The following is an 18,254-nucleotide window of genomic DNA, read 5'->3' on the forward strand; positions in this document are numbered from 1 at the left end:
GATATCACACATGGGACACTGCAGTCATACACGTTTGTCTACACATACACTATGGGAAGAAAATGTATGGGGAAACATGACATTGGTAAAATCCCAGATGTAAAGCCACATTCAGGCAATATCAATAAAACCACAGATGCAATTAGCCATGAGGAAAAAAACTTACTAGTTCAGCCTTAAAATTGGAAGATACCAGGAGCTGCCATGTACTTTGTGAAAACCACTCATTATGGACGACTGCATTTAAATAAAAGGTAAAAGCTAATTTTAAATCAACAGACATCATCAACAACAGTTAGTAAACGGAGGTATTGTATGGGCAGAAATCTGTGCCATCAGAAACTGAATTTGAATAAGTTAAATTTGAATTTGAATTGCTCAGATTGAATCTGAATTGTAACTTGAATAAATGCTTTTGAAAACTGAATTTGAATTAGTCTAATTTGAAATTGAATTTATGGTTTGAAAATGATCATCACTAAATTGAAATTGAATTTTATATTTTGAAAATGTATTGATTTGCTTTGAAACTGCATTTTATCCTTTAAAATTTCAGCTCTCGAATAATTTCAGTTTCAGTTCTACAATTCAATTTCAGTTCCAAAATTCAGTTTTTTGGGACTTACATCCGGTTCCGGTTCAAGCGCAGATTAATAGAACTACGTTTTACTAGCGGACCGGAAGTGTTACTGACGGGAATCTACAGCATCTTGAGCTGAATTAAAACTTCAGAAGTCATTCGTCATGTCGAATGACCAGCGGATAAACTCTCAGGTTGGTAATAAATGTATTACATGTATAAGAACAAGCGTCATGTTAACAAATGATAGCCGTACGGTAACTTTTATGCTTATTGTAGCTGCTAGCTAAAAACGCTAATTTAGCATAGTTTGCCCTGAATTCAGCTTTGACAAACAAATATGATCGACTGTTTCTAGTAGAATTGTCATCTTGTACCCTCTCAGAGTACCCCCTCTGTATGCTTGCAGAGACCCCTACAGTAGGGAAACATGCAAAACAGCATCCAAACCTTTGTATTTTAGCTTCATTTATGTCTTACACAGCATCCCAACTCCGGCCTGATGGTGGAATTGAACTCAGGACCTTCTTGCTGTGGAGCAACAGTGCTAACCACCGTGCCACCGTGCTGCATCTATACAATACCATTTGGAAAATATCTGATTGGCATCAATTTCATTTTTTGGCATGAAACACAATCCAAATGCAGCAAAAACATAGATGGATGTCAGTGCCTCCTCATTACTGAAGCAGCGTGGGATCATCTTGATAGACTGGCACAAAGACCAGCTTTGAATGTCCTTAAACAAGCCTGGAGAACTATTCCTGAAGTCTGCTTTAAGGAATTACAAGAAAGCTTTCCTAAGAGTGTGATGGAGTATTAGGACGACGTTAAGAAATAAAAATGTATTGTTCATTTTGAGAATAAAGTTGAAACACTATAACAAACAACAACTGATGCTGAATTATCATTTATCCTTTTCAATGGCAAGCTTAAATATGAAAATCATTCATTCTGAACATATAAGGCAGCAGTATTCGTGCTCAGTGAATGAACCTTTCATATATTCAGTGTCTGTATCCCTGCATCCAATAATTCCCGTCAGTCGTCAACAATATTTCTTATTCATTAAAAAGAAATGTGTAGAGATGATCACCTGTTTGGATTTTTATTATGTGTGTCAGCCTCATTTTCAGCTGGAAACACCTTCCTGTGTGTTTGTGCATGTTATTAGAGAGCAGATGATGAGAGAACACATCTCAGTCCTCTTGATGTGGGCTTCTCTTCCTCTCTTCATCAATCAAGAGTGTGAAAAAAATATTTTTTCTTTCTTTTTTTCTTTCGACATTTCACTGTGCTTGGCATGTTGAGAAGGTTTTTGTTAATAAGGAAAAGTTGAGTAAAATTATGCACAAGTTTAACCGCTAGGAAAGAATGTAACATTATCCTGTGATTTTTCTTCCTGAGGTGAGAATTTGTCAGATCAGATTAATGATACTGTGATACAATTTCAAAGGTGTCATATAGAGAAAGAAGAAGCCTTGATACAGTATTAAAACATAAATGCCTAGTCTCACATTCAATAAATATTTTCTTAAGATGGCCGTGACAACACTGACATGTGCTTTTAATGGCAACATTTCTTCCTCTGAAAGTATTTTTTCTGCTTTAGAATTTGTATAAACACTTATTGGTTTGCAGAGACGTAATTATTGCATCAGACATACAAATCTAGCTTCATTGTTGCAGGACGCTGGAGGGGATATTCATTTTTGGGTTTCTGCTTCTTATTATGAATGATTGCATGATTGAATCTACACTTTTGAATTATTTTTTACATTTTTGTTAATTTACCAAAAAATTAATCCAATTAGAGCACTAGAACAAAAGTCAGGGAATCCAGAATGTTAAAATTTCCTAGTAATACATTTTTCTTATGCTTATGCAGAAAGCTTGAGTTACATTTTCTGGTAAACAGACTCACACGACTCCATTCATGTTACAGTTTTGGAACTAAGCAGCTATATTACCTTTTGTCAAGAACTAGAAATATATAATTTTTTGAACTTCAATGCATTTGATGCCCCTGTAGAAATGCAAATCTTCAAGGATAGCTTGAAAAGACAATAATAAAGACTTCCATGGACAGACTTGGAATTTTCATAGACTTGATAATGTAATTTAAATGCTAATATCAGAAAGCTTAAAATAAAAATGCTTACATGTTGATGTATAGAAAGTAATTTCACTTAATTAAACACAACAACATAGGATGGATGAGTATTGCATGGGAATGCAACCAGTAGCTGGAGTCAGAAACCAAGGTGCAAAGTCTGAATGATGTCTTTAAACTGTTTTCTTTTCATCTTTAATGACTTTCAACTTGTGCACACAACTGTTGCTTTTTTAAAGCCACTAAAAACTTTATTGTACACTATACAATAACATGCTTTTGATTGCAGCTGTAGATGGCTAATGAATGGGCAGTTAAATGGTGACTGTATTAAATCAAGTGATAATGAACAATCGCATTACTGTTCAAATCACAAGGCAATTAAGGACTTATGAAAAGTTTAGCATCCTGATCTGCTGAATCTACATTGCACTGACTTTATTCTGATTATACCTGATAGATGAAGCACGCTGCTGTTAACTCTGACCTCCACATACACAAACTTTCTACAGATGAACAGCTCGTATTGCCAACCTGTCCTCACTTGTCAGTATGACGCTTTAGAGTGCGTCCTGGTTTGATTTGTTCACAGTGACAGGTAAATAAAATTACTAAAGTGAATTTCACATCAGCAAGCGGGATGTTTGGGTTTGGAGGGGAAAAATAAATCAGATAAGCCTGAGATATCTAAAACCTAAGAAATAGTTTTAAAAGAATTTAGTATATATGAGTTATTAAAGTGTAGCAAGTGAGAGTTTAATAATTTTATATGTGGGTGTATGTGATTACAGCTTTCTACTGTGAAGATGTTTACAAGTACAGACGGTGTGAAGTCTAACATTTCAGTGAAAGCGTTGATGAGTACCGGATAGTGCTGTGCCAACAGTACATTTCACAGCTCAGACAGGCAAAATGTTCCTGCTTTCAGCACAGTTTGTGTTTGTAACAAGCATCATCTTATTAGTTTAATTAGAAAAACATCAACTCTGGAGCCATACACCCTGCAGTCGGTAACCGATGAGATATATATATCACAGCTCATAATGATGCTGAGATTGCTATAAGAAAATATAGACTAAACAATAAACACCGTGACACTAATAAATGAAGTCTTTACAATATTTGTGAAAGAACGTGTTCTAAAGAACATACTGAGAGTGGTATAATAGGATGCTACCATTGCAACTAGTCCGTTTGGGACATTTCTTCCTTCCTGGTTATTCCAGCATCAGCTTTAAGTTGTGTTATTGCAAAGTGGAAGCATTTAGGAACCACAGCAACTCAGTGGCAGAGCTCATAGTTACGGAGCAGGGTCACTGTGCTGAGCTGTCACCAACACTCTGCTGACTCAATGATTGCAGAGCTCCAAACCTCCTGTGGCATTAACATCAGCACAAAAGCGGCGTCCTGAGACACCTTGGCATGGGTTTTCATGGACGAGCAGCTCCTGTAGGTGTAATGTGTAAATGCACAATAGCGTGAAATTTAAGCTAAATCCTAAAGAACAGTAAGGAAGCATTAGCCTGAAATTGTAATTATAACGTTAGAGATCTGAAGCCTTGGCGGCTCTGAGGATTCATTTTCTGTCCACCATTTAAGAGGAAACATGCTGCACCGTTACTGTATCTAATTATGCACACGACCAGCCTCCTCATAGAGTAATGTACTGCCAGCTATCAGCCTTTGGAGCCTGATATAAACAGCAAGCCAAAAACTCCAACTCTACTTGGCAATCAAGTACTTTTTGGCCACTAAAGTCCTACATATCAAGGCAAATTGTACACATGCTATTCTACAGCTACAGTTTGTTGTGAAAAACCCACAAAGCATTGTAATAATATAATTGCCCTTTAAAATCATATGTACCAAAAATAAGATGCCAAAGCAGTTGTCACACCTCAGGCTGGAATTAACCGAGAGCTTGTCTGCAATACCTTTATGTAGTCTCATCCTCGCATGATGGGGCACCTTCATCATACACTCTTAATAAAATCCAGTTGTTCAAAGATTTATACAATCATTTGAAATGAAATGTGGATTTAGATTGTTGTCTGTTTTCATTTCCTCTCTATAGAGATTGCTGAACAACCTTCCTGTGCTGCCTGGGCAAAGCACGAGGCCACCCCACTGACACTAACAATGAGAAGATGAGGAGTGAAAGTGTTACACTGTCAAATAGCAGCAAGACCTTCATGCCAGCTCTTGCTCTTGACGAAGGCGGTCGCACTTTTCTCCTCTCCCCCTCCTCCTCTCCCTTAGCCTCTTATGTCCTTGTCTAGTCTCGTGTTTTTACTTTTCCCTGGAACACTCTCCCACAGTCTGTTCTCTAAAACCTAAAAGAGGAATTATGGATTTGATCAACTGGTCCCTAAATGCAATTGACACCCCTTTCTCAATGAGAAGTCTGGGATTGGGTGAGCCTGAGTGCTGAAGATATCTACCTATTCAGAACCAGGGTAACAGGGTTCTGGCTGATTGGAGCTTGCTTGGCCCTGACTTATTGAAGAATTAAGAAAGCGGAACCGGCTGTTCAAACCCCCACAAGGCTGCCCGCTGGGATTAGAACGATGGGAAGAGGCGTGAGTTTCTCAAAATGGGCTCATTGAGTGCAGCACGGATAAGATCTTGGAGAGGCTACGGCTGCTGTGAATACTCAGAATAAGATCTCTGAGTGCAGACTGGATGACATCTTGGGGAGGCTCACTGTGGTCGTGAGTTCTCAGAATCGGCTCTTTGAGCACAAGAATGACAACATCACTGAGCGAAAGTTTGATAACATCATGGAGAAGCTCGCGGATCTCCAACGGGAGATTGAGAGACCAGTGTTGGACTGTTAGAACTGCTTTGGAATTCATATGAGCTGTTCGCACTAAAGTAAAAAGCACCATCACTTCATGCGCATAAAACACCCTGATAACGACTGTGTTTAGACTGTTCTTCCCATTCCATGCAAGGCCACCTGGGTTGGCTGGAAGACTGTTTACTTAGCCTGGCAGGGCGAAGGACATTGTCTCAGCTGAACTCTGGACACGCACACACATACACATACACTGATATGCACACACTCGTCCCCCCTCCCTTTCCTTCGATGCTTGTTCCCTCCTGGGAACACGGCGGGTCTGAGCCCGCGCTGGAATAATAGCGCCGGGCAGGATGGCTGCTGTGTTTGCTTCGGATTACTCCTCACCCCCCACCCGACCCTGTGGCTTGTCACGTGCTCCATAATGTTGTGCTGTGGACATTTATGTGCTTTTTTGTGCAGAGGAGTTTTTTTGTTTCCTGTTCTCATGCTGTCCTCCCAGGAGCCCAGCATGAGTAGAGGTCCCTTTTTTTCCTCTTGTACTTTCCCATTGTAGTGTATATTTCAGTGTTTTTTCTGTAACGCTACCGATCTCCAACCTGTTTCCCCATGTGATGTCTGTTTTGTGTGTGTAAGGTCGGGGGGGGGGGGGGGGGGGTCCTATTTCACTGCAGGGCAACCTGCACATGGCGAATAAAGCCTTGATTGATTGATTGATTGATTGATTGCAATTTAAAGAGTTTGTATGTTTAAAATATGTTTAACATTGGCAACGGTTGTCAGCATAATATGCACCCACAAAATCACCACTGGCACCGTCTAATCCTACTCTCATTCACTTTGGTTTTGGGCACACCATAATCCGATTACAGCCTCTAGTTGGAGTCCTGTTAATATTCCCATTTTTTTTTTTTTTTTTTTTGCTGTTTTGCATACTTGTGTATTTGATGACGGAGTTAAATTTATCTGCTTGTTTTCCCCGAGGCAATCAACATTCATCAAAATTCATGTCTTATCGGTGTATCAATTAATTTAATATGGCCTTAATGAAGTAGTAATTATTTTAAGCTACTTATGTGACCATTCTTATAACGGAAATCAAATCAGCAGCCAGAGGCAAATGACAATCAGTTCCATCAAAATGCATAGTGTATACATGAATTGTAATATTCTGCAAGGCATGTAATGAGATAATCCAATTATTCTTATGATCAAAGTGAGAAACAACAAGTCTCTGCAAGCGGTTTATGCTCATTTAGCAGCTAGTGAGTTGCAGTGAAGTGACATCATAACATGCTTGTCTTTACATCTGAAAGATAACTGGTAATATTCTCTAACAGGAGATCAGTGCAGATTGGGATGAATTAAAAACCAGTGCTGTCCCGACCTTTAAAAAGAGAGTGGTGCAATCAACATGAAGTACAGACTTAAAACAACTGGAAAAGTCAAACTATAGGGATAAAACCACATGTATTATTCATGTGTGTACAACCCTCATGTTAAATTTAAATAAATTAGCATTCACTCACATTTCACTGAATGGAAGTTTGTCCCCACCCCCGATATCCACACGTAGAGGCAATTTTATCTTTCAGTGGCTTTAAAAATAGACTCAAAACAATCAGAAGCACATATACAATCAGCCTACAATCAAGAAGGAAATGTATGCACACACAGTTTCCATTATATACAGCCACTTTATCCATGCCACTCATCCTGATTACAAAAACACATAGCTACACAATATGCATACATTAACTTGTTTACTAGTTTCCCGGTTGTTTAGATTGCTTCGGGGGGGCTTTAAAAGTAGTGCAATAACTTTTAAGTAGACCGATCTCAGATGCCAGAATGGGTCATTTAGTGGAAGAAGGACACACTGCTGCTCCACTTCACCGATACTGAAGAGGGGGTTTATCCCATTCAGGCCCCGGCTCCTTCAAGTTCAGCTTTAACTGGATGTGGAGGATGTGCTTGGCAAACAGACACGCTGCTGCAATGTTGTTTTTGGGAAAGCAGAATCATTTTAATGCAGCGCTATTACAGCACTACACAGTATCACAAAGCAGCTGATAAACTGCACACTGAGTGTGGGAAAATTTGGTCTATTTATAATGTTATGTGACCTCAGAGCAGCGTGGTATTTAGGGGCAACAACACTATGGGGAAACTGCCAAATGACACTTTATCATGCTGACATAATGAATAACAACTGGCCTAATAATAATTAATTTATTTTTATGGAAAAAAAGAACAAGTTGAGAGGTGGGCTGGGTAATAAATTATTTGTAAATGTAGCAAGACTACAATATTAAAATAACAAGTCAGGCTAAAGACCCCAATGATCAGCTGATCCCCTATGAGCATATGATACACACATGTAGTTTTGTAGTCTTGTGTAATTCTGTTCCTGTGAATCAAAATTACTTCAGAATTAATTATTCAAATTGATCGAAGGAAATGGATTTTGGCTTTAAAATGTAACATGTAATGTAACATTTCATGAAATGTAACATTTCAGACTTGGCTTGAAAATGTAAATTGATTCAATGTAACAGAATTAATTCTGTTACATTTAATCAAATCTGAGTTCTAAAGAAAAGGGAAGAGTGTAGTTATAGGGGCTGAAAACTGCAGCATGTTTGAAATAAACTCAAACAAGACTTGGCAAACGCATCATACCGTTACACTTACAGTATGTTATGCCTATGTTTAATTTGGATGTGTGAAAATATACATGCTGTTGCTCGGTTTCAACACTTTTAATTGGAATCATCAGCCAGAAAATGTGCAATGACACAACCAATGATGAGCCAATCAGCAGTTCTCAATAACAAAATGTGCCAAATATTGTGTTTTCTGCGTTAGTGATCCATCTTGTGAAACACTAGCCAAATAGCACCAGCATGTCCTGTATGAAATGTATCAGACACTGCAATACCATTTGTACAGCCTAGATTAAAATATTGCTTTGTTTCTATTTAGCAGGTAAAGTGGGTGCAGTTTTACCATAAGACCTCACAACTGTTTGTCTCAGGACTCTCCCTGTCTCCAGCCATGTATTGTTATCAATATAATGCAGTCATATTATAAAATCATCCCACTAAGAGCGTGTAAAAATAAAATAAGAAAAGAAATAGTCAGCCATAGTAAGACATTTGCTCACGTTCAGGAAAAGGCCCATTTTCTGTCTTCCCATGTGTGAAGCTCGTTAGCTCATCATGAATCAGCAGCATGACGTTCTGTATCTTCTTGGCATTTGTAAAGACTGAGTCACAGTCGGGCTGAACACTTTAGTTTCAGTACAAATGGAGAATGCTGCACAAATTTGAGTGTAATACAAAAGAAATGCATTTCTCTTGTATCGTCCAAGTCTAATATAAAATGCATTGAATTGAATTACAAAGCTTTCTGGCTGCTGCTAGTGTGGTCAGTCGGGTTTGTAGGTTTGTGAGGGCTATCTAGCTTGTCAGTATGTTACCTGAACCATACTGTCTCCAGCACTAAGTATGCAATTGGTGGTTGCCATTTGTAGTCAGAATATGCAAACTCAGCTCCTTCCTCCATCCTAACACCAGTGGAAATGTTTGTTTGTTTTTTACAATAATGTATTTAAATTTCAAATATCTTCAAGTTTGGCTTCTTTTTTCTTACCATAACACAAAGTTATTTTTGTAGGTTGACCGTTTTAAGAGAAATCGGGTACTTTAGCAACCTAACTAAAAGAACTAGCCACTTCCAGAAAGCTAGCCAGCTACAACTCAAGGACCAAGGAGAAGGTTTTTAGAGCACAGCCTGCAATTTACAAAACAAAAACAAAAGTGTTTTTTGACAGTCACATTCTCACTCACAGAACTCTCAGTCAACATGCTGTCATCCAGCTGTCAACAATAAATTATCCTGTAACATCCTTAAAGATTCAGAGGAAACATTTCCAGTGAAAATGACATGAACTCCGGCATGTTTGGGCCTTAATACAATTAAAGCTCAGTGCTCACACCACTTTCCAGATTTGACTCCCCATAACTTTTTTCTCCAAAATAAAATGCAAAAAAAGTTATTTTGATATAGTAAATAATTACAAATTTACACCTACAATTGTTCACAAAAGGACAACCAGGTACAGTGTTTGCTTTCTGCAATCGTCACAAACTGTGGTTCACAGTTTCAGCAGTGATCAGGTTCATACTCTACAAGAACTATGGGGAAGCCCTATTTCGAGAGCATTTAATTATACAGAAAAGTACATGATGAAGTTGAGACAAATTTTAACCTTATTAACTAAAGCTGTCAACAAATTGTGAAGAAGTGATTGAACTTATGTCAGAATGGTGGCCTGGAAAAGGCAAAGCCTCTCAAGGAAACGATGAACTAAGAACAAACAGGAAAACATAAAACAACAGCAAGCACACATCTCAATAAATTCGGACCCACCACTAATAAAACAATCTTGCTACTTCGCTGACCCACTTCCACTACGCTGCTGTATGCAGCCACATATGCTGATGCTATAACACTGCCTCCACCATGTTTTACAGGTTATATTATTTCCTCGGGGTCTTGTTCACGAGTGATGGGAGAAGGGAGCCGGAGATCGACAGACGGATTGGGGCTGCAGCTGCAGTAATGCAGACGCTGCACCGGTCCGGACCATCCCTACCCTCACCTATGGCCACGAGCTGTGGGTAGTGACTGAAAGAACGAGATCGCGGATACAAGCGGCAGAAATGAGCTTCCTCCGAAGGGTGGCTGGCCTCTCCTTTAGAGATAGGGTGAGAAGTTCGGCCATCCGGGAGGGGCTCAGAGTAGAGCCGCTGCTGCTCCACATCGAAAGGAGGCAGCTGAGGTGGTTCGGGCATCTGACAAGGATGCCTCCTGGGCGCCTCCTGGGTGAGGTGTTCCAGGCATGTCCCACCGGGAGGAGGCCCCGGGGCAGACCCAGGACACGCTGGAGAGATTGTATCTCTCGGCTGGCCTGGGAACGCCTTGGTGTTCCCCTGGATAAGCTGGAGGAGGTGGCTGGGGAGAGGGAGGTCTGGGCCTCTCTGCTTAGGCTGCTGCCCCCGTGACCCGGCCTCGGATAAAGCGGATGAAGATGGATGGATGGATGGATTATTTCCTCTGTCCAATAAAGTGTTTCATTACTCGCTTTCCGATGGCTCAGAGTGAAAGCAGCTGCACCTTACACCTTGTCGTAACTGTTTGTATATCCATTCATGAATGCACCATTTTGATGTAGACCTTGACAATCATATGCCAGTTTCCTTCAAAGTATTCTTGAGTGCAGGATTTTTCTTTTCAACATTCACTTTGTGACTGTTTGATTTTGCAAAGAGTGTCATTGTCCAAAATTCTATAGATCTGTGCTCTTGCTTCGTAGTCATCGCACACAAAACTCTCACTCAGTTAGCACTCTATTGTCTACACTTTTTTTTCAGTGTATCTGACATGAGAGAGTACAGTTCAGAGTAAACTTCAGAGGACCTGGCTTCCTGCTTCATAGCGTGATAGTGCTGGTTTGGCGAGGAACTGCTCTGTGTATTGATCTGCTCATGCACTATTCCCTCTACTTCGTGTGAGAATTTGCCTCTGATCTGAACCAGCTTTCAAGTGGGTAAAAACAATCTGACTCAAAGGCACTTTTTTTTGTAATGTACATCAATAGAGTAGCAGAGTGTGCAGAAAAAAAGCAAGCCTCCTATAGTGGTTCAAAGGGTAATGATTTACCCTCTGAATGGCCTCTCCATCAGAACTACCTTTAATTCTGCTTTATACCGATCTAACACAAGTTGATGCAAACTCAAAATAGTTCAGGAGGATTTCAAAGTGAAATGTCATTCCATTGGGCCGATCGTGGCCCAAAGAGTTGGGAGTTCATCTTGTAACCGGAAGGTTGTCGGTTCGAGCCCCGGCTCGGACAGTCTCGGTCGTTGTGTCCTTGGGCAAGACACTTCACCTACCGCCTACTGGTGTTGGCCAGAAGGGCCGATGGCGCGATATGGCAGCCTCGCTTCTGTCAGTCTGCCCCAGGGCAGCTGTGGCTACAACTGTAGCTGCCTCCACCAGTGTGTGAATGAATAGTGGAATTGTAAATGCAATCCATTATTATTATTAAATTTCCAGACAAATCTTAATTCCAGCGAAGATTTTTCAACAAGACTCATTTGTTCGTCAACAGGAGGTGAAGCACAAATGGCGAGGTAAGTTATTGAACATCGCTACAAATCTTAGTGTGATGATAGTAGTGTATGTATAATAATAATAATGTGTATGTGTTAGTCCCCGTAGGGAAATTGCTCCTCTGCATTTAACCCATTCACCCAGTGAAGCAGTGGGCAGCCACCAATGCAGCGCCCGGGGAGCAGCGTGTAGGGACGGTACCTTGCTCAGGGGTACCTCAGGGTAGCTGTTCAGTGGAGTCGAACCCCCGACCTTCCGATCATGGGGCAACCACTCTACCTACTGAGCTATCCCTAACCATGTATGTATACATGCACCCAATCTCCTACTTAAAAGGTTGAATCATAGTTTGCAAGAACATCGTCACACATACAGCAACGACTGTCCACTTGTATCACTTGGCACATTCAGTGTGGAAACACCTCTGTGTTTTTAAAAAGAATTATTATTACAATTATTAAAATATTTATTATAAATATTTTAATAATTATAAATTTAATATAAATTCTTTGGATTTTCCTGTATATTATGTTCATATTAGTGCTGTCACTGTTAATCTGGTTAAAATGACATTAACGCCATAACCGTCCGTGCGTTAGCGGGGTTAGCTTGTTTTAACATGATAACTCGCTAACGGAGATTTGCTGCGTTAATGCAGTTATGGCATTAACGTCATTTTAATGAGATTAACGTTGACAGCACTAGTTCATATATTTTTACCGTATTACCTAATCAGTCTGTGTTTCTTTCATGTGTTTGTCGCCCGTAAAATAACTTATTTCTAAACATGCTGCTGGTTACAATAAAGATAATAATGTACTGTTAAAGGTATCTGTAACTTTTTACAACAAGTTTTCCTCAAGTAGTAATCAGCACACTAATAATTTGCTCCGTCATTTGATAAATTGTTGGTGATACTTGAAACCATTAAAGCCAATTTAATCTTTAATGTCGCAAAACTGAAAGTTTCAAACCTGCAAATGAGCAAAACTGAAACACTGACTTGAATAAAATATCTTAATTGACTCTGATGATATCAGTTTTTTTCTGTTTGATTTACATTTTTAGTGCAGTTTTCTTTATTTATCTTTATTGCTTTTACTGCGCTGTTCATGCCAGTGGTTAAGACTGGCAATATAGTTTTATAATAGTACATCTAAAATGCTGCAAGGCTTTGTGAAACGGTAAAAGATGCTTAGGCGTTATGCTGCATATTCATCAGTGCCAGTATTTTGAGAAAGACAAGTTGGCAGCTAAGACTCCTTGAATATCCTCCAAAGTCTAATTAACAGACGTAGATCTCAGCAGTACTGTGCAGTCAAAGATGACAGACTGCATCACAAGACACGAGTCATTCGGTGTCACTCTTTATTTCAGAATCAAAACAGATTTGATGATCTGTAAAAGTATAAAGCATTGACCCCATTAACTCCTAACTGACGCACCTGTGATCCTGAAAAGTTCTCTGTATTTGAGCTCTTCAGAGCACCGGAGGATTTGTCAAGATGATCTCTATTACACTTTAGTCTATAGTTCAATAAGCACAGACACGGCGTGAAAAACCTATAAACATGCAGAAAGCGTGTCTTATCTGTTGATCCGACATATTTGAAAAGACGGATGACTCAAAGGAGAAAAGATAAAAAGGGTTCAAACCTTAATTGCAGACCGGAGCTGCTCAGCATCCACTTCTCTGCGTGTTGCCTTCTCCTGCACCGCTTCTGCTTCCGAGCTCAAACGATCTCGCCAGAGCAGATTTCAAACACTCTTTGCTGCAGTCACTGCCGTTCACACTCAAACGCTGTATCCCTGAATGAATGAATAGAGCTTACAGGTGTACATGTCGGGAGAGCGCTGCCAGAGCTCATGGCGTGCTCCAGCGCTCACAGACTGAGACGTGGAAGAAGAGAGGGCAGCTTATTTGGCATTATCATCCCGCCCTCCCTCTGGTCTACTCTCCTCCCGTCTCTCTCTCTGTCACTGTCTCCTCTCTTATTCACCTTTTTATCCCCTGCCTTTCCCCTCAAAGCAACTGCTCGGCTTCCTCTTGTCTTGCTGTAATTATGAGTGTAAGTAATTGTCTTATTCCAGCAAGAGGGTGTACGTGAGAGAGAGGCAGACACGACTTGAAGCAAGCCATCTGTGAGAGAGTATTTATATGAAACTGAAGGAGAATCTCTGCTTTTGAGGGAAGGACCATCCTCTCTGAGACAAACAGCTACTGGCATGTATCAGAGAGGGATGAACAGCCTCTTCGTACAAGAAGAGGAGAACGAGAGAGCCTCCCGTGTCTTTGAGATCTAAGGTGCACACAATGAGGAGCTGCTGATTTAAAGAAGCATAAAATTACCTTGGACACAATTACATTTCTTGACAGTGAAGGATCACCTCTCAGGAACCCTTAAGTGCTACTTTTCCTCTTTTTGAAAGGTGTGACATTTAGAAGAAATGCTTAGCCACTAAACTTGAATCTAACCTTTACTAAATAATGGATTGTGGCTGTGAATCATGTGACACCTCAGTAATTGAAAAACAATATGAAAATTCCAGAGGTTCGTAAGTCTACAGCTGTGTGCACTTTAGTTCACGCAGTCATCTGTATTTATTAAACGCAAGAAAACAATGTTGCTTTAAGGAAGACATGTGCTCCAGTCTGGAAGCGATGAGGTGAAATAAATCTCCTAAAGCCACCAGTCACGTTGGGAAATATTTCACATACACACACTTCTGACTAGAAGTATTTAAACATATACGAGAGCCTAAATGATTGTCTTTTCCATCTATTATGGCAACACACGTCCAACAAGGCTGTTGCTTAGTTTCCAAAATAAAATGTCACGAGTAGGGATGGGTATCGTTTAGGTTTAACCGAAACGGTGCCGGTGCTTAAACGGTGCTCGAACCGGTGCTTAAAGAATGGAGAACACAAAATTGGTCCAAAAACCTCTCATGTTCAGCTGTTTTTTTGTAAAAAGATAACAATGTTAGCCTTTTCTGCAGCTATGGGGCATATATGGTATCACTCTTGGCTGGAAGCTTAAACAATGGAAAAAACACAAACTTTGTCCAAAAACCTCTCATGTTTAACTGTTTTCCACTTTTTCTTTGGACAGACAGACAGCCGCATGTAGCTATGATGATGTTTGCTAGTTCACCTTACATGCATTAATGTAATAACGTGGTTAGCCTACTCAACGTAAATTACACACGAACAACATTAAGCTACTCACGCAGAGAAGAACGGCTGCTGCTGCATCATCATCCTCATCATTTCTGCTACACTGGCAGGGCTAGGGGCCAGGACTCTCGTCTTCGGGTTTTTGGGGGATGTTGCTAACTCCGGGTCGATAACAGGCACCACACCCGCAGTAGATGTGCTCGGTGTGAGGTCTCGCAGCAAGCTATCAAATACGGCGCATTTCACGGCTTTTAAAAAAATGCTATGTGTCGCCAGGTGTTTCATCGGATTCGAGGTGTTTCCTCCTTTGACAGTATCACAGTATCAGCTTAAAGCACTTGTTGCAGCTGCTGAGTTTGCATCTTTTGCTGTGAAGTACAGCCAGACTTTGACGCTTCGCCTTGGGCATTTTTAATCTGTAGCTCTGCTCTAAAAGAACGTACGTACCTGGGCCCGCCTACTATCCTCGGAAACGTAAAATGATTGGCTAGAATCTAAAGTGTATCACAGCTCAGGAAAAAAAAAGCACCGAAATAAAGCACCGCTGCTTTTCGGTCTTTTCAGTCAGAACCGGTTCCATCATGGCACCGGATACCGGTACCCATCCCTAGTCACGAGTAGTTGTTATTTGTGCTCTGTCTGGTTGTGTATTTTCTTTTTAAAGCAGCACAGGCATCATCCATCTAGTTTCATCAAAATGAGCCTGGACAGTGCAGCAGCTGTGGCATTTCAAACTTTGAATGTTGAACTTTAAAGTTTGTCCCCAGTCACAGAGATTCGTAACTTCACTTGTCTTGCAAAGCAAAGAAGAAAAGTTGCAGTCATTTACTGACGTTGGTTGTGTGGAGCTAAAAACCTATTTGCTATTTTATTTCCAGCTGTGAGGCCTCTAGTTGTCAAACCATTGTTTACAATGAAAGAAAAGTATAATATAAACGTCAGCCTGTGGCCACTGGCTAAAACAAGCGACTGCTCTGGATTTTCAATATTAAATATTTTAAATATTTGATTACAGTTTGTAGCGGGCCAAACACAGAATATCATTTTAAAGTTATTTTAAATAATAACTCACCTCACTTACTCACCAATAAATATATGTCTAACAGTTTTTTAATCTCACTCTTAAAGGGGAAAAGAAGCAAAATACTAGTTGTGTTCAGAGAGGAAGGTTTGAGTGCGTACAGCGTGTTGTGTTCATGCTAGCTCAGAATAATATCATATTGCTCTTTTTAGAGTGAGAGCTGGTGGTGGTGAAGGATGGCTTTACAATTGTGGAATATTTTCAGTGTGTCTGTGTCTCCACAGTTGCCTTGCAAGAAGAACAAGTAGGTCAAAGCGCCTCGGGACTCTGTAAGCATTCTGACAGACTTCCAGATCTCCTGGAAGTTGGTCTCCAGAGGGGTGTAGGCAATATTTAGGGCAAACCCCTGCACATTAATCTCCTTCCTTCAGCTAATGCATTAAAAACTGGGAACATGAAAGTATTTCAAAAAAAGGGAAATAAATGCTCAATGTGATAAAGCTAGGCTAGCTTCATTACGGTAAGACATACACATGAATCGCTGAAGCACTCATCTGCTTGTTGGGAGATGATACGCATCATTATTATTGTTTCAATATGCATTATTATTTTTCTGTGTTACTGTAAGTACGGTACAGTCATTGCATTGATAATTCTAGTCCCTCACTAAAAGCAAAACCCACCTCGCCACTGTTACCGGACAACAGCTCGCACAAACTAGAGCAATGGTGGTAAGAGGGGCTGCATTGGAGAGAGAACAAGGAAAAGGAAGTTGCAGGGGGAAAAAAAGGCTCAGCCTTGCTGAAAGGCCGGGTATTTTGTCTCTGCATGTCTCAATGGGCAGCCCACAATGTGTGTTAATTCATCCCTCACAAAGAGCCTTGAAGCGAGGCTTTCCCAAACCAGCAAACAAATCACTTCCCTCCCTCTCCATTGGTATTCTGAGGATGATTCTCAGGTCTTTGTGTAGGGAAATGAGCAGCGGAATAAGAAACAGATTTAAGTTAAAGGTGCGGTTTACTCAGGGATCGCTTTGATTGAAATACCTCACACACGAACAGAATGTCCTCGTTTTGAGTCTTTAACATTTTTTTCCTGTCTATACTGAGACAAATACCACCTCTGTGTTGAGATGAAGTAAACTATCCTGCCGTTAGCAGTCCATTTAAGTACAATTTAATTAGCTGTTAGCAGCCTGTGATTCCACTCTTTCATTTCATTCATAAATCCTCATTTAATATCTGTTGTGGGAGCACTGCTGCTTGATTTATTATGCTATAGCTCTAAAAATATATTTTTATAGGCTCTTATTTAGTGCTAATTAAGCTATCCATAAAACAATGCTAAAGGTTAACGTTTTACTGAAGTCACATTCTAGACAGAGTCTGGTCAAATCTGGTTTCCTGCAGCAATAAAACTATTTTAAGTTTATAGTAGCTCAGGTCTTTTTAGAGAGCCGGCTCTTTTGGCTCTAATTGCTTTAATTAATTACTTACTTAATTATTAATTACTAATGTAAAAAAAAAGTGGTTTTATTTATATATATTTATATATAAATATTTACGGTGGCCCTTAGAGACAAAGCACGTACAAACTCCAAAACACATTTCTAGCGTTAACTGAACTTCCAAAACAGAGCTACCTAGATCACTTAAATTACACAATTGAAAGCACATGTGTATTGTTTGTGTATTTATACACAAGCACTCATATATATTCAAATAATTTTAAAAAAATGTTAATTTACCTGTAACTACCACACACCAAATCCGGTCGTTGGTACTTCCTGGCTTGTGTAGCCACTAAGTAACAAAAGCTCAACACTGCCCCCTAGCATCCTGGAGCACTTCTGTTGTGTTTTTATGTGCTTCTGAGTTTTTACATGTTTTGGAGTTTGTGCTGCTTTGTCTCTAGGGGCCACTGTAAATATAATTTTATTTATTCACTCCACATAAAATGTAATAAATAAATCATATAATACAAGAACCAACTATTCACATTTCAACTTTTAACTATTTAAATTTTCAGCTTTTTCCTTTTAAACAAATTTAAAGTGAAACAACACAAAACACTGCAAACCACAACACAATTAGATTTAATTAAAATATGAAAACAAAAAGAAGATGCACATTCTCTGTCATATGGACCTGCATGAATAAACTTTCTGAATCCTTTATCATCTGCAACTGAAAATAGTTGTGGATGATTACTATATCTTTCTAATGCGACGTTGTTGTCCCTGGCTCTCTTTCTCTCTCTCTTCCTCCCGCTCTTTTCCTGTGCTACTGCGAGTGTAACTACCGCCCCTCCCCCCTCTGCTCAGCGCAAAACACAAGGTGGAGTGACGTGGAAAAAAGTGCGAGAGAGAGGGAGAGAGAACGA

At 39.9% G+C, this 18,254-nt stretch overlaps 1 protein-coding gene across 2 annotated transcripts in view; it reads right to left on the reverse strand.

The window, feature by feature from the left end:
* Positions 1 to 13,723, reverse strand: part of b3gat1b (beta-1,3-glucuronyltransferase 1 (glucuronosyltransferase P) b) — a 48,286-nt gene extending 34,563 nt beyond the window's left edge. For both annotated transcript variants that reach the window (XM_035906867.2, XM_006788709.2), the window contains exon 1: positions 13,330 to 13,723. The gene's annotated coding sequence lies outside the window, so the exon portion shown is untranslated. The remainder of the gene's footprint in view (positions 1 to 13,329) is intronic.
* Between the last annotated feature and the right edge of the window lie 4,531 nt (positions 13,724 to 18,254).

The sequence above is a fragment of the Neolamprologus brichardi genome, chromosome 10, assembly GCF_056152115.1.
Source record: "Neolamprologus brichardi isolate AB-2024 chromosome 10, ASM5615211v1, whole genome shotgun sequence".
NCBI lineage: Eukaryota > Metazoa > Chordata > Actinopteri > Cichliformes > Cichlidae > Neolamprologus > Neolamprologus brichardi.